Genomic DNA, 18,358 nt, shown 5'->3' on the forward strand with positions numbered 1-18,358 from the left:
GGTATGACCTAAATCAAATCCCTTATGATTATATAGTGGAAGGGAGAAATAGATTTAAGGGACTAGATCTGATAGACAGGGTGTTGATGAACTGTGGACAGAAGTTTGTGACATTGTACAGGAGACAGGGATCAAGACCATCGCCAAGAAAAAGAAATGCAAAAAAGCAAAATGGCTGTCTGAGGAGGCCTTACAAATAGCTGTGAAAAGAAGAGAATCCAAAAGCAAAGGAGAAAATGAAAAATATACCCATTTGAATGCAGAGTTCCAAAGAATATCAAGGAGACATAAGAAAGACGTCCTTAGCGATCAATGCAAATAAATAGAGGAAAACAATAGAATGGGAAAGACTAGAGATCTCTTCGAGAAAATTAGAGATACCAAGGGAACATTTCATGCAAAGATGGGCTCAATAAAGGACAGAAATGGTAGGGACCTAACAGATGCAGAAGATATTAAGAAGAGGTGGCAAGAATACACAGAAGAACTGTACAAAAAAGATATTCATGACCCAGATAATCATAATGGTGTGATCACTACCTAGAGCCAGACATCCTGGAATGTGAAATCAAGTGGGTCTTCGGAGGCATCACTACAAGCAAAGCTAGTGGATGTGATGGAATCCCAGTTGAGCTATTTCAAATCCTAAAAGATGATGCTGTGAAAGTGCTACACTCAATATGTCAGCAAATTTGGAAAACTCAGCAGTGGCCACAGGACTGGAAAAGGTCAGTTTTCATTCCAATCTCAAAGAAAGGAAATTGCAAAGAATGCTCAAACTACCAAACAATTGCACTCATCTCATACGCTAGTAAAGTGGTGCTCAAAATTCTCCAAGCCAGTCTTCAGCAATATGTGAACTATGAACTTCCAGATGTTCAAGTTGGTTTTAGAAAAGGCAGGGGAACCAGAGATCAAATTGCTAATATCCGCTGGATCATCAAAAAAGCAAGAGAGTTCCAGAAAAACATCTATTTCTGCTTTATTGGCTATGCCAAAGCCTTTGATTGTGTGGATTACAATAAACTGTGGAAACACCTTAAAGAGATTGGAATACCAGACCACCTGACCTGCCTCTTGAGAAACCTATATGCAGGTCAGGAAGCAACAGTTAGAACTGGACATGGAACAGCAGACTGGTTCCAAATAGGAAAAGGAGTCCTTCAAGGCTATGTATTGTCACCCTGCTTCTTTAATTTATATGCAGAGAAAAGCATCATGAGAAACGCCAGGCTGGATGAAGCACAAGCTGGAATCAAGATTGCTGGGAGAAATCTCAATAACCTCAGATATGCAGATGACACCACCCTTATGGCAGAATGTGAAGAAGAACTAAAGAGCCTCTTGATGAAAGTGAAAGAGGAGAGTGAAAAAGTTGGCTTAAAGCTCAACATTCAGAAAACTAAGATCATGGCATCCAGTCCCATCACTTAATGGCAAATAGATGTGCAAACAGTGTCAGACTTTATTTTTCTGGGCTCCAAAATTCCTGCAGATGGTAATTGCAGCCATGAAAGTAAAAGATGCTTATTCCTTAGAAGGATAATTATGACCAACCTAGACTGCATATTAAAAAACAGAGATATTACTTTGCCAACAAAGATCCATCTAGTTTAGTCAGATCAGATCAGATCAGTCGCTCAGTCATGTCCGACTCTTTGCAACCCCATGAATCGCAGCAGGCCAGGCCTCCCTGTCCATCGCCAACTCCCAGAGTTCACTGAGACTCACGTCTATCGAGTCAGTGATGCCATCCAGCCATCTCATCCTCTGTCGTCCCCTTCTCCTCCTGCCCCCAATCCCTCCCAGCATCAGAGTCTTTTCCAATGAGTCAACTATTCGCATGAGCTGGCCAAAGTACTGGAGTTTCAGCTTTAGCATCATTCCTTCCAAAGAAATCCCAGGGCTGATCTCCTTCAGAATGGACTGGTTGGATCTCCTTGCAGTCCAAGGGACTCTCAAGAGTCTTCTCCAACACCACAGTTCAAAAGCATCAATTCTTCAGTGCTCAGCCTTCTTCACAGTCCAACTCTCACATCCATACATGACCACAGGAAAAACCATAGCCTTGACTAGACGGACCTTTGTTGGCAAAGTAATGTCTCTGCTTTTGAAGAGACATTTGCTATCTAGGTTGGTCATAACTTTCCTTCCAAGAAGTAAGCGTCTTTTAATTTCATGGCTGCAATCACCATCTGTAGTGATTTTGGAGCCCAGAAAAATAAAGTCTGACACTGTTTCCACTGTTTCCCCATCTATTTCCCATGAAGTGGTGGGACCAGATGCCATGATCTTCATTTTCTGAATGTTGAGCTTTAAGCCAACTTTTTCACTCTCCACTTTCACTTTCATCAAGAGGTTTGAGTTCCCCTTCACTTTCTGCCATAAGGGTGGTGTCATCTGCATATCGGAGGTTATTGAGATTTCTCCCAGCAATCTTGATTCCAGCTTGTGTTTCTTCCAGTCCAGCATTTCTCATGATGTACTCTGCATATAAGTTAAATAAACAGGAGTCAAGGCTATGGTTTTTCCAGTAGTCATGTATGTATGTGAGAGTTGGACTATAAAGAAAGCTGAGCACCAAAGAATTGATTCTTTTGAACTGTGGTGTTGGAGAAGACTCTTGAGAGTCCCTCAGACTGCAAGCAGAACCAACCAGTCCATCCTAAAGGAGATCAGTCCTGGGTGTTCATTGGAAGAACTGATGTTGAAGGTGAAACTCCAATACTTTGGCCACCTGATGAAAAGAGCTGGCTTGTTGAAAAGACCCTGATACTGGAAAAGATTGAGGGCAGGAGGAGAAGGGAATGACACAGGATGAGATGAGTGGATGGAATCACTGACTCATGGACATGAGTTTAGGTAGGCTCAGGGAGTTGGTGATGGACAGGGAGGCCTGGTGTGCTGCGATTCATGGGGTTGCAAAGAGTAGGACACAACTAAGCGACTGATCTGATCTGATCTGATACATTTAATTTAAAGTTAGATGCCAAAATGCTTACAATGCAAAGCATTAAGCCCCACTTCCTCACTTCAAAAAGAGGTTGTTACCTGAGATGAACTAACAAGTTACTGGAAATGCAAGTGCTAATTGCTAAGAGTTAGTGAAGCTGTTCTCCATGGAATAAAAAGCCAAGGAATACTGTTAAAACAAGAAAGAGGGTGAAAGAAAAGAGAAGAAATTTCCAGGATCAGAGGTAGAAAGATATGTGGGATACTGCTGAGTATATGTGGAAGTACAAGCACAATGGGACAATAAAAAATAAAAATTAATCCCATGCCTGGACTATTTGTCATGGAAAAGGTGTTTTATGAGTTCATCTCTGAGTAGCGGGTCAGACTATTATATGCAACCTATGACATGCTATAAATACCTAAAAAAATGAAAACGTTTTGACTTATCCTCCATATGTTACAGTATATGTTTTCACTGTGCTTTTTAGGTTACACACCTTTCTTAAATGCAAAAACTGACAAAAAACCCTTCATTCCTGATTCAACTCATGGAAAACTTGTCAAACTAAATCCACCCGGGGTTCATTTATTTCAGATATTCTTGCACCTGTGTGTATCTTGACGTGTCAATAGGAGAATATGCATGTCTATATCACTTAAGTTTACCCAGATGTATTTGTGCTGTAGCTAACTTCTGCATTACATCGCCCTTGTGGGTAAGAAATATATCTTCTCCTTCATTTTAATTCCTTGTGGCAATTTAATATTGAGTGACTCGTGTTCTGTTAAGATGCATTTTGCTCTGCTTTTGGATAGTATTCTATATCGTTTTGTCATTTACCAAAAATTTTTTGAGCATCAGATATTCAAAGGCTTTTAGATCAATGATTAGGATTCAATAATGAATAAGTTTTCATAGAATTTGTATCTGGCAAATGGTAACAGATACCATTTTTAAACTAATTCTGTGCATCAGAAGTAGTACATGGAGATGTATAGCGTGTGCATGCACGGCTTAGTCGCCTCAGTCATGTCCGACTCTTTGCGACCCCATGGACTGTAGCCCATCAGACTCCTCTGTCCATGGGATTCTTCAGGCAAGAATACTGGAGTGCGTTGCCCTGCCCTCCTGCAGGGGATCTTCCCGACCCAGGGATTGAACTCGCTTCCTGTATGTCCCCTGCACTGGCAAACAGTTTGTTTACCACTAGCTACACAGCAAAGCAAAGACAGCCCGGCATGCTGTGAAGTTTGTCCCTTTCAGTCGCTAACTGCTCAACATAATTAACACCCCAGTACGTCAATTTTCTCACCTCTAAAGTAGGGATAATAATCATGCTTACCTCACAGCATTATGTCAGAATTAAATGCTTTAACATATGCAAAGTACTTAGAAGGCATCTATCAAATGTTAGATACTGTATGTGTTTGATATTGTTATGCTTTGAAGTGACATAAAGGGCATCACATAAAGACTGCTACTCAGGAAATTTCTAGAAAGTAGTACTATCTTGGTGCAAAGGAAAATATTCTAGAGCAAAACTGTTGGCATGTAAGGGGGTAAGGTAGGGGGAGTGGAGAGGAAAGAACAGACTGAAGAGTTAATGCAAAAATCTACAAACTGGAAAAGATTATAGCATTGAGGGGACTGAAATTACTTTGATGATTCTGGAGGATGATACAGATACTAGAGAAAGCTAACAATTTGGAGAGAAATAATGACTAGACATGAAATAGCTGGAAAAAAAAATGTGGTACCAAACTAAAATTCCAAGAATTAGCAAGAATTAAATGGATCAAAACAGCAGGGTGGGAATGAATCTCAGAAGAACAGTACGAGTAGAGGCAGGAGTTGTACAATACTGCAGTGTCTCCAGGAGCTCCACACACTTTGGTTTTACTAACACATAGTGTGAGGAAAGGAGCAAAGACAGATGAAGCTTTATAGTTATATCAAAACCAGGTTTCAGATAAAATAACTAGAACAAAGATACGTTTTATTGTCATGAAAAGACTCTTGTGAACTATCCTGTGAATAATGGGGAAAACTGAAGGATTATCCAATGAGTTATGGAGAACAACTGAAGAATTTTGAGTAGAAGATGTTTTTGTTTCAGTGTGAGGCATGGATTTAAGCAGAGTGACCCTCCTTTTTAGGATGCTGTTGAAATAGTACAGGAGAGTTGAATGAAGTCTTAACTTAGGTATCAAAAAGTGGGATGAAAAAACTGAGAAATATTTAGGACTAACACTTGATCAGAGCAACGTGGGTTGCACTGTATTGAAGTAACCAATATGCTTCCCGGTTCTGTTTTTTTTTTTTTTTTTTTTGATGACTTGGGAAACATAGAGGAAAGGGATAGATACATCTCAGATTAATTTTGGACATGATGAATTTTGTGGTGGAACATTTAAACAATGGGTTATGCTGATAAGTACCATAGAAGCCATCGGGAAAGATTTCAGAAGGGAAATGTCAGTGTTCAATCATCTACCTTTTATATTTTGTGAAAAATATGAGTTGTTGAGATCACATAGGGCAAGTATTCAGAGAAAATAAATACCACTTATTGGGAGAATTCTGATGCACCAGCAATGGACCTAAAGAGAAGGCCTTTCAGTTCAGTTCACTTCAGTTCAGTCACTCAGTTGTGTCCGACTCTTTGTGACCCCATGAATCGCAGCACGCCAGGCCTCCCTGTCCATCACCAACTCCCAGAGTTAACCTAGACTCACGTCCATCGAGTCAGTGATGCCATCCAGCCATCTCATCCTCTGTTGTCCCCTTCTCCTGCCCCCAATCCCTCCCAGCATCAGAGTCTTTTCCAATGAATCAACTCTTCGCATGAGGTGGCCAAAGTACTGGAGTTTCAGCTTCAGCATCATTCCTTCCAAAGAAATCCCAGGGCTGATCTCCTTCAGAATGGACTGGTTGGATCTCCTTGCAGTCCAAGGGACTCTCAAGAGTCTTCTCCAACACCACAGTTCAAAAGCATCAATTCTTCGGTGCTCAGCCTTCTTCACAGTCCAACTCTCACATCCATACAAGACCACAGGAAAAACCATAGCCTTGACTAGACGGACCTTTGTTGGCAAAGTAGTGTTCACAACACTGAAAATCACCTGCTGCTGTTCGGTTACCCAGCTGTGTCTGACTCTTTGCGACCCCATGGACTGCAGCATGCCAGGTCTCCCTGTCCCTCACCATTTCCCAAAGGTTGCCAGAGTTCATGTCCATTGCATTGGTGATGCCATCCAGCCATCTCATCCTCTGATGCCCTCTTCTTCCGCCCTCAATCTTTCCCAGCATCAGAGACTTTTCCAATGAGTCAGCTGTTTGCATCAGTTCAGTTCAGTCACTCAGTCATGTTGGACTCTTTGCAACCCCATGGACTGCAGCACGCCAGGCCTCCCTGTCCATCACCAACTCCTGGAGCTTGCTCAAACTCATGTCCATCAAGTCAGTGATGCCATCCAACCATCTCATTCTCTGTTATCCCTTTCTCCTCCTGCCTTTAATCTTGCCCACCATCGGGGTCTTTTCCAATGAGTCAGTTATTTACATCAGGTAGCCAAGATTTGGAGCTCAGTTTCAGCTCTTCAGTTCTTCCTATGAATATTCAGAACTGATTTCCTAGGGTTTACTGGTTTGACCTCCTTGAAGTCTAAGGGTCTCTCAAGAGTCTTCTCCAACACCACAGTTCAAAAGCGTCCATTCTTTGGGGCTAAGTTTTCATTATGGACCAACTCTCACATCCATACATGACTACTGGAAAAACCATAGCTTTGAGTAGACAGACCTTTGTCAGCAAAGTAATGTCTTTGCTATTTAATATGCTATCTAGGTTTCTCATAATTTTTCTTCCAAGGAGCAAGTGTCTTTTAATTCTGTGGCTGCAGTCACCATATGCAGTGATTTTGGAGCCCAAAAATATACTCTCTCACAGTTTCCATTGTTTCCCCATCCATTTCCCAATCTCTTCACATCACGTGACCAAAATACTGGAGCTTCACACAGTTCTAAGGTATCCATTCTTTGGCGCTCTGACCTCTTTATGGTCCAGCTCTCCCACAACTGTACGTGACCACTGGGAAGACCACAGCCTTGACTGTACAGACTTTTATCAGCAGAGTAATGTCTCTGCTTTTCAACACACTGTCTAGGTTTGTCATAGCTTTCCTGCCAAGAAGGAATCATCTGATTTCATGGCTATATTCATCATCTTCAGCCCAAAAGAGGAAATCTGTCACTGTTCCACCTTTTCCCCTGCTCTTTGCCGTGAAGTAATGGGGCTGAATAGGGCGTCCCTGGTGGCTCAGTGGTAAAGAATCTGCCTGCAATGCAGGAGACCTGGGTTCGGTCCCTGGGTTGGGAAGATCCCCTGGAGGAGAGCATGGCAACCACTCCAGTACTTCTGCCTGGAGAATTGCATGGACAGAGGAGCCTGGAGGGCTACAGTCCATGGGGTCGCACAGAGTCAGACATGACTAAAGCAACTAAACAGCAGCAGGAACCACAACGGGGCTGTATAGGTGAAGTATAGGTAAAGGAATCCCCTATACGTCAGTAAAATATTTCAAAAAAGGCCATTGAAGAATAGTTTCATAAGCATTCCAAGAATTGAGAATCAGAATTTATTTGGAATCCACCAATTTTAAGTGGCTTTTTCTAAAAACAGTAAACATGAACAGGGTTAAATCAGTCTAGGTTAAATTAGAAAATGATTTTCTCTCCTGTGTTTCAAAGCCAACTCTTCCATAGTAGTTCTTAATTCCGTTTGCTCCAATGTCTTCTTTCTTCATCGTCATTTCTCTCCTCTTCCTCTGTCACTGTGGTTAACTTTCAAATCTCATTTCTCTATTCACTTTTTCCCAATAAAAATAATTATGTCTCTTATAATAAAAAATTCCTTCCCCTTGATCTTCCATCCCTCATAACTATAATCACTATCTTTCTGACTCATGCTCCATTCAATTATTAGCCCCATGTGGTCTTTATTAATGCTACAAAATGAAGTAGAGATGGAAAGAAAGCCCCTCCTTATTAGATTCAAAGGGACACATGCAACTGATGCCACCTATTACCCGTTTTCTATTTCCTCCTGTCTTGACTGTTAATACGATGCCTGGAGCAGGAGCTGAAGCTGTTTTCTGTAGCCATGAAAAAGCCCAATAGACTTACAAGAATGTTGACTGTGATGACCATGGGCTCTAAACCAATTCCAACAGACTCCACTCTCCAAGGTCATAATAATTCAAAATTTAGAAGTTTTTATGTGTATTGTCCTATATCAAATGTTTTATTCTTATGGCCACATTAATCATAAATGTTCCATTCTTTGAAAAAAAAAAAAAAAAAGAAACCTGAAAGATAGGAGAGAGAAATAACTTTAAAAAAAATGCTGAAGTGTTTTAATGGTAACAGTGTTTATCTGGCATTATATAGGGGAACATAGCTCAACTGGTAAAGAATCTGCTTGCAATGCCGGAGACCCGGGTTCAATCCCTGGGTTCAGAAGATCCCCTGGAGAAGGAAATGGCAACCCACTTCAGTATTCTTGCTGGAGAATCCCATGGACAGAGAACCTAGCAGGCTACCGTCTATGGGGTCGCAAGAGTCAGACATGACTGAGAGACTAAGCACATATAGAGGAACAGAGTGTAGATTTGGGATTGGTCCAGGCTCTTTCTTGGTAATTATAAAAGAAGGTGTGGAGTATGAGTTTTGAAGTGATGAGTCATACCTGGCCCCAGGTCCAGAATGAAGTTATGGGAATAAGTGACAAAGTAGAGTAACATGAAGACCACTGATATGGAAATGTCAAGTATCTGTGAAGACATGGAGTTATATGAGTTGTCTATATTAGTACTGAATTCACCAAAACAATGGCATAAGTTAGGAGTTAGAGGAATACTTCAAACTATATAGAATTACAATAGATAATGTATCTGACTATGGATTCAGATGCCATTTTATAGGCAAATAAATTCCAAGTCTTTATTTCTAGTATCCCCTGTCCCTATCTGTCTTAATTTTCCAGAGTCATATAAGCTGCCTCATTATCTCCAATTGGATAGCATATTGGCATCTAGAAGGCAGTGTGTCCAAAACAGGTTCTTGATTTCTCTCCCAAATATGCTCTGCGGGCTATGTGCCTAAGTGCTAAGTCACTTCAGTCATGTCTGACTCTTTGCAACCCTGTGGACTGTAGCCGACCAGGCTCCTCTGTCCACGGGGATTCTCCAGGAGTGGGTTGCCATGCGCTGCTGCAGGGATGGATCCCACATCTGTTACATCTCCTGCATTGGCAGGTAGGCTTTTACCATAGCACCACCTGCTCTACTGTCAGTCTTCTTCACCCCAGAAACATGTGCACAACTAATATTTTTGAGTCAAAAATCTCCTCTGCCTAGGCCTAGGTCAAATCCATTAACTCTTGATCTGTCTTCAGAAACATTCGTCACACCATATTAAAAAGTAAACACAAAATTAATTAAAGACCTAAATGTAAGACTTGAAACCATAAAACTTCTAGATGAAAACATAGAAAGAACACACTTTAACACAAATGGTAGCAATATTTTGGGTTATCTGTCCCCTAAAGCAAAAGAAATGAAAGCAAAAATAAACAAATGGGATCTAATTGAACATAAAAGCTTTTGAACAGCAAAGGTATCTGACTCTATGGATTCAGACACCATTTAGACAATCTACTAAATGGGAGAAAATGGGTTAATATCTAATATATGTAAATAGCTCCTACAACTCAGTATCAAAAAAAAAATTAAAAACAACAAAGTTCCTGATTAAAAAATGAGCAGAAGACCTGAATACAAGACATTTTTTTCAAAGAAGATAGACAAATGGTCAAGAGACACATGAAAGAATGCTGAATATCACTAATCATCAGAGAAATGCAAATCAAAACCACAATCAGATATTACCTTATACTCATCAAAAATAGCTATTACCAAAAAGTCTACAAATAAAAAAATGTTAGTGAAAATATGGAAAAAATTGAACCCTAGTATACTATTGGATGGAGAAGGCAATGGCACCCCACTCCAGCACTCTTGCCTGGAAAATCCCTTGGACGGAGAAGCCTGGTAGGCTGCAGTCCATGGGGTCGTGAAGAGTCGGACAAGACTGAGCAACTTCCCTTTCACTTTTCACTTTCCTGCATTGGAGAAGGAAATGGCAATCCACTCCAGTGTTCTTGCCTGGAGAATCCCAGGGATGGGGGAGCCTGGTGGGCTGCCTTCTATGGGGTCACACAGAGTCGGACACGACTGAAGCAACTTAGCAGCAGCAGCAGCAGCATACTATTGGTTAGATTGCAAATTGGTACAGCCAGTAAAGAAAACAGTATGGAGTTTCCTTTAAAAAAACTAGAAATACAACTAGATATGATTCAGCAATTCCACTCCTGAATATATATCCAAAGAAAATGAAAACACTAGTTTGAAAAGATACATGTACCACAGTATTCACAGCAGTATTATGTACAATAACCAAGATATGGAAGCAACCTAAATGTCCATCAATAGATGAATGAATAAAGTATGGTGTGTGTGTGTATATACATATACATGCACAATAGAATAGTACTGAGCCATACAAAGAAGAGAAAAGGAAGAAAACTATGCCACTTACAACAATATAGACGGACCTAGAGAGCATTACACTTACTGTAATAATCTGGACAAAGAAAAACGCTCTAAATTATCACTTATATGAGAAAACCAAAAAATAAACAAATGTGTATAACAGAACACTAACAGACTCGCAGATAGCGAGAGCAAACTAGTAGTTCCCAGTGGAAGGGAGAAAGGGGGAAGGGTGAAATACAAGCGAGGGATTAAGAGACAAACTACTGTGTACAGAATAAACAAGAATCTGATATAGTACAGCACAGAGAAATATAGCCATTAATTTGTAATAACTTTAAATGCAATATAATCTATAAAAATCGTGAATAACTATGAAGTGCACCTGAAAATAATAATCTATTATAAATCAATGATAACTCAGTTAAAAACAAAATGAAACACGCCTCGTATCTGCCCTCCACACCACTGCAACTCAAGTCCAAGTCGTCATTTTTTTGTGTCCGTTGTCTTCTACAACTGGTAAATATCCCCACCTTTCCTCTTGAGTTCTTATGAACTGTCCATAATAAAGAATATTAAATTATAGTGCTAGTTCTCATACGATGCAACTGATCTCTCTTAAAACATCCTGATGGATTCATCATACAAACAGAATGAAATTTAAATTCTCATTATGCTCTGTTGTTGTTCAGTCGCTAAGTCGTGTCTGACTATTTCAGTTCAGTTCAGTTCAGTCACTAAGTCGTGTCTGCCTCTTTGCAACCCCATAGACTGCAGCGTGGCAGGCTTCCCTATCATCATAGTTTTATTCATTTATATCTTATTCTCTTTTCCTTTATAATCTGTTTTCCATATTTTCTCTTTTATTTACCAAGATTCAGTCATATGGACCTTCTTTATATTCCTTGAACATACCAACCTGGTCCCTACTTTAAAACATTTGCAAGACCTATTTCCTGTGTCTGAAAGGCTTGTCCTTCTGGTCTTCACAAGGCTGACTCGTTCAGGATGTTGAGAATTCAGACTAAGCGTCACCTCTTCTTTGATGTTGTCTCTGAACATACAATCTTAAGTAACCATCTTGTTAACTTTATCAATTTTCCTAATTTTAAATAACACTATAGTACTTGCCACTATCTGATTTTTCAGCTTATTTTTTGTTTATCCAGTGTCTTCTCCCCTCCCCTAACCAAGAATTGATAACTCCATGAGAAAAAAGGTTTTGATGTCACAGGCGTGGCTGTATTTCCTTTGTCTACAAATCTCTAAGACACATGTTAGGTATTTATTAAACTTCTATTTCATAATATATTATGAAATAATATGTCTACATTTATCCTAGATTAGACTCCTATTAGGGGTAGTTAAAAATTATGGAAAACTGAGAACCAGAATCTGGGAATGAAAACAGAGCATTGAAGAAGTTTTGGGATGGGCATATGGATGAGTGGCTAGCTTGTGTTTATAGAAGACCATCATCCATAGATTACCAGACACTTACAAAATTTAACTTATATGAATAAGTTTTCTTACCAAAGATAGAACAGAACTTAAGAACACTGTAATGAAGAGAGTGCATGAAAAAAAAAACACGCTCAAGCGTAGGAAGTCTACATCAATAGGATATTGTAAAGAACACAAAAAATTTATATAACTCACATACTAGCTCAGCCTCTACTGAATTTATGCAGACTCTCAGTGGAGGCCATCAAAGATTTTGAAAGTTCCTTCATAGAGGTCTGCATTAAAAAAATAAATAAATTTACCTGGACAGTAACTACAAAACCTTTGAAGGCAACAATTTAACATAGATGTCAGGATTATAGATCATGTTATCTTGGAAAATGAAGCAATGATAGATATTAAAACAATTTATATTGAAGTTGTGAAGATATTGACAAGTAGATTAAATGGCCAAGTATTATTGTTGTGATTGAATACTCTAAAATTTTTAAGTAGTATTATGAGGATTTATTTATTACTTGGTGAATTACTCATGCTATAATATGAAGCTATTAAAAGTAAGTACAATGTAATACATGCAATACATAATCTACAAAGTCAGAAAAAACAACTCTTAAGTATCAAAAATTTTATAGTATTATAAAATGGTAGACATGAGTGGGTAGTGTAATTATAAATAGCTGTTGTTTTTTTCTTTAAACTTTGCCTATTATCCAAATGAACATATGCTATATTTGAAATCAGACATAAAAAATACTTAATAATGAAATGTCTCAAAAATAAATAAGTAATTCGTAGCATTAGAATAATGAGAAACACATTATCAGTTGATACAGTATTAATTCTCTGGATATGTGTGGTACACTTTTCAGAGGTTTCATACTTTAGGGGCAAGAGTTGAAGAGAAATAACTAATTTCTCCATCCCCAGACCAGCTCTAACTTCAGATCTCAATTCATTGACAATCTGGTCAGATCATTTATTATACCACAGTTAGTTGGCCAGAAGCTTCCCTTTGCCAAGGAATTTTGGCAGGCCAACGGGCTCAATGAACAACGTATTTCATTGTGTCTTGAAAAGATGGAAACCACTCTGCATTTCTGTAGCCAAATGTGAGGTCTTAGAAAAAAACTGAGAATGACAAAAATAGTTAATTTTAAGGCTTTCCATTTATGACAAGTCATTTTTTGCTCTTTTATTTTACTCTAACATTTGATTAATATGAGGAAGACAAAGAAAGTCATTCTGGACTCCATCCAACAACAATTTTGGGTGGAGAAAGTACACTGATTAAAACATCTCAATAGACATTCCCATTCTGTGCTCTGCTGACCAGCTTCAGAGAGAAATGTTGAATTACTGCTTTCAGGTCAATTATATTAAGTCATGGATTTTGCATGGCACTGTTCATTTTAGAATTGTTATTCACTATACACAATGCGCCTGAATGTACACAGTAAAACACATATTTAAATAAATTCAAGCTATTCAACATAAGCCCCAGGCATATGTTAAACAAGCCAAACTATATCCAATGTGAAAAATAATTCTTCAACCAGTGTTAAATAGTTCATATTTTACTTGATGATACTGTATTGGGCCTGAATATTCAGAATGTACATTTCATGCTATAAATCTGAAATAAACATAACAGCACACTCTCTTGCCAAAATCTAAATCTTTTCTATAATAGCCAATATCAAATAAACAATTTGCATTTTAAAAGTCATAGATAATTTGTTGCTTTCAATAAAATAGTTTCATTTTCAATTACCAGAGAGCTGTATCAGTGCTTTGGGTCAACCCATCACGTTGTTAGAAAACTTCTCAAGTTATTCAAAATAAATTCTGTGTTTCTACTCATTTTACTTTTATTTTTCCAGCTCATTCATTCTTTGTAGGCTTTAGCTTTCAAATCATGCATTTGCCAAAGTAAAGACCTAAAGGAAAGGCTGACCCTCAGTAGACTCCATTTTGCCTTACATGTTCTACTTTAACTAAATATAGAATATTATGTTCATCTAGCATAGAGGCATATATATGCATCCATATATGATAATATATATGCAAATGAGACATGTTCATGGAAATGCTGTATGTACCCCTCCTAGTTAAAAAAATCCATAGTCTGGGGTAAAAGCAAGAGCTATCCTTGTCACAAAGACTTCTTTCCTCACCAAAAGAAAGTAAGGTATATATTTTGTCCAGGAATTCTAGAAATAATCTACTTCTTTAGTCCAATCAAAAGTTTCCAAAAATAATGTTTCCAAGAAAAGGCAAAAAATATTTGGAAGACCAATATGATAACACTACCCAGGAACTAGAAATATGGTATGCTTTGAAAGAGATGATGGCTTAATTTCATCAATTCCTCAATTACTGGATAAATTCTGAGAGGATTCAAGTGTTTATCTCAAGGATGAGTAAACAATTGTCAGTGGAAACAAATGGCTAAGAAAACAGACTTTGCCTGCCTCATGCTTGTGTATAGTCTCTAAGCTAAGAATGGTTTTCACATTTTAGAAGGTTTAAAAAAAAACTCAAAAGCAGAATAATATTTGTGACACAGGAGAATTATATGAAATTCAAATTTCAGTGTATAAAAATGTTTTATTGAAGCATTGTTTTTCTTCGGTTGCAAAGTCATGTCCAACTCTTTGTGACCCCATGGACTACAGCACACCAGGCTTCCCTATCTTTCACTATGTCCTGGAGCTTGCTCAGACTCATGTCCATTGAGTCAGTGATGCCATCCAACCATCTCATCCTCTGTCGCTCCCTTCTCCTCCTGCCCTCCAATCTTTCCCGGCATCAGACATAGCTACATTCATTAATTTGTGTATTATTCTATTGATTCTTTCAGGCCACAATGATAGAGTTGAGTTTTTGTGAGAGATTGTACGGCCCACAAAGCCTAAAATATTTACAATATGGTCCTTTATAGAAAACTTGCCAGCCCCTGTTTTACAGTTCTTTTATTAATCACATCTTCACTCCATTGCTTGGAGACTGTGCAAATCCCTTAAAAGCACCCTAGCTTCAGAAAAAAATTCCTTTGGGTATTTTTTGGAGGCTGCAGTGACAAATAGAGCTACTGTGTCCATGAAGAATTAAACTTCTCCTTGAACAGTTCCTGGTTCCTACAATTCTCAGGTTGTTGGGGAATTGTTAACATAGGAAAAAAGTTGTAAAATTTTGATATGTAGAAAATAATGGAACTTCAAGACTATTCTGATTACATTCACTTGATGTGACTGTTACTTATAAACCTTCATGTAGAATATATCATAATATTTATACAAGCTTTAAAATAATCTGTTTCTTTAGGAAGATGAACTTTTAAAGTTTATTCATGGGTCAGCATTAAGAGTAGAATTAAACAGGAATCAATTGTGATAATTCTACATTGTCAAAAATAAAATCCTGTCTACTTTCCATTCATACTTCAGATTCTTCTTTTGCAATATTCAACATTTCCTTTAAGTGTAAAGTAATCTTGTTGGTATAACCTCCTTCAGCCACATGATAATTGCAAATCAACAGTCATTCAACAACATAATGACCAAGTCAGCAATAATCAGTACCTTTTATTACAATATATTTACTTGGTGTTATCCATTCTTCCACACTTTAAACCATCAGAAACTAAAATTTCTTTGGGGAAAAAAAATAGATGTCTTTCATAAAAATCTGTAGACCCATCATGCCTTTACTTGACCTCTTTCTAAGGGAGAAACAAACAGGTAATAGAAACTCAGTTTTTAAATAAAAACAATATTTAACAATCTATGTAAGAAATATATATACAGTAAACAGATACCTTTAACTTATTTCAAGAAATTGTCCAGTGGACACTCATGTTCATCACTGAGAAACCAGTGCGAGGCCAGGCTCCTCACCCCACCCGGGACCCAGCCCTGCTCCTCTGATCTGCACTCCCAGCCCCATTCAAAGGCCTTGAATTGATTTTTCTTTTCCTCATAAAATAGTCAGATAAGCTAATTTTTTAAAAAGAAATGCCATTGAGCATGTGCATTGTGATTTAAAATTATTAAAGAGTTCTGGGAAAGAAAAGTAATATTTGATTTTGAATCTTACATCTTTTTAAAAATTAGATTTTAGTGGGCAAAAGGAAGGGTATTTTGCTTCTTCGGGGCGGACATGTGGAAAGGGTGTGAGGGTCTGGGAAGGGAGACGCATTCTGCAGAGCTATCAATGTCCAAATAATTTTCAAAAAGTAATCAAGGTATTTAAGCATTGAAGGACATAAAGGAGAAGTTGTATATTTAACTACATTTTTAGGGGAAAATATCAGAAACTGTATAATTTCATTTAAAAATCTGGTAAACCTGTCTGATGTCCTGTACTTGCCTATTCACTGTGTTTCACCAAATACACATTTGGACGACAAGGCTTCCTTTCTTATTAAAAAGAAAGATAAACTTAATGATTATAAATAGTTATTTTTAATTACATGAAATATATAGAAACATCATGATGAAAATCAATGCGTGGTTTAGGACTGTAATGACTGCAATTAAGTTTTTAGGGTATCAATTTACCTACAGTAGGTCCTCTTCATTTTGACATTTTCTCTTCCAGGGTGATTTCTTAAAATTCCCAAAATATTATCAGAATTACATTTTAAGTGTCCATTGTTGCATAAATCTCAATTTTTTTACCACAGGCTGACAAGATTCTGGTATTCCTACCAGACTACCTTCACTGCTTCCTGAGAAATCTGTATATAGGTCAAAAAGCAACAGTTAGAACCGGACATGGAACTATGGACTGGTTCCAAATTGGGAAAGGAGTATGTCAAGGCTGTATGTGAAGCAGAATCCAGAATCAAGATTGCCAGAAGAAATATCAATAACCTCTGATATGCAGATGACACCACCCTTATGGCAAAAAGTGAAGAGAAACTAAAGAGCCTCTTGATGAAAGAGAAAGAGGAGAAAGAAAAAGCTGGCTGAAAACTCAACATTCAAAAAACAAAGATCACGGCATCTGGTCCCATCACTTCATGGCAACTAGATGGAGAAATGATGGAAACAGTGACACTTTATTTTCTTGGGCTCCAAAATCACTGCAGATGCTGACTGCATCCATGATTAAAAGACACTTGCTCCTTAGAAGAAAAGCTATGACCAACCTAGACAGCATATTAAAAGATACCCTGACGATGGAAAAGGTTGAAGGTGGGAGGAGAAGGGGATGACAGAGGATGAGATGGTTGGACGGAATCACCAACTCAATGGACATGAGTTTGAGTAAACTCTGGGGGTTGGTGATGGACAGGGAACCCTGACATGCTGCAGTCCATGGGGTTTCAAAGAGTCAGACATGACTTAGCAACTGAACTGTACTGACAAGATTCTATCACTGAATCAAGGATTGCCTTCATTTTAGAATCTTCTTTTTAGTAAAACTGAAGCACAGATAAGAAAACAATCTCACTGTTATATTTAATATTTCTTAGAAGTTTTGTCACCATAAATAAATATAAGTGTTATAAAATAGGAGGTAAAAGCTAAAAGTAGTTTCAGTCAGTCCAGTTCAGTCGCTCAGTCGTGTCCGACTCTTTGCGACCCCATGAATCGCAGCACGCCAGGCCTCCCTGTCCATCACCAACTCCCAGAATTCACTCAGACTCATGTCCATTGAGTCAGTGATGCCATCCAGGCATCTATTCCTCTGTCGTCCCCTTCTCCTCCTGCCCCCAATCCCTCCCAGCATCAGAGTCTTTTCCAATGAGTCAGCTCTTCGCATGAGGTGGCCAAAGTACTGGAGTTTCAGCTTCAGCATCATTCCCTCCAAAGAAATCCCAGGGCTGATCTCCTTCAGAATGGACTGGCTGGATCTCCTTGCAGTCCAAGGAACTCTCAAGAGTCTTCTCCAACACCACAGTTCAAAAGCATCAATTCTTCAGCATTCAGCTTTCTTCACCATCCAACTCTCACATCCATACATGACCACTGGAAAAACCATAGCCTTGTCTAGACAGACCTTTGTTGGCAAAGTAATGTCTCTGCTTTTCAAATTATAATTATTCAGTCAATCCCAAAGAAAGGCAATGCCAAAGAATGTTCAAACTACCACACAATTGCACTCATCTCACATGCTAGTAAAGTAATGCTCAAAATTCTCCAAGCCAGGCTTCAGCAATACGTGAACCGTGAACTTCCAGATGTTCAAGCTGGTTTTAGAAAAGGCAGAGGAACAAGAGATCAAATTGCCAACATCTGCTGGATCATGGAAAAAGAAAGAGAGTCCCAGAAAAACATCTATTTCTGCTTTATTGACTATACCAAAGCCTTTGACTGTG

This window comes from Bos indicus, chromosome 7, assembly GCF_029378745.1.
Source record: "Bos indicus isolate NIAB-ARS_2022 breed Sahiwal x Tharparkar chromosome 7, NIAB-ARS_B.indTharparkar_mat_pri_1.0, whole genome shotgun sequence".
Lineage (NCBI taxonomy): Eukaryota > Metazoa > Chordata > Mammalia > Artiodactyla > Bovidae > Bos > Bos indicus.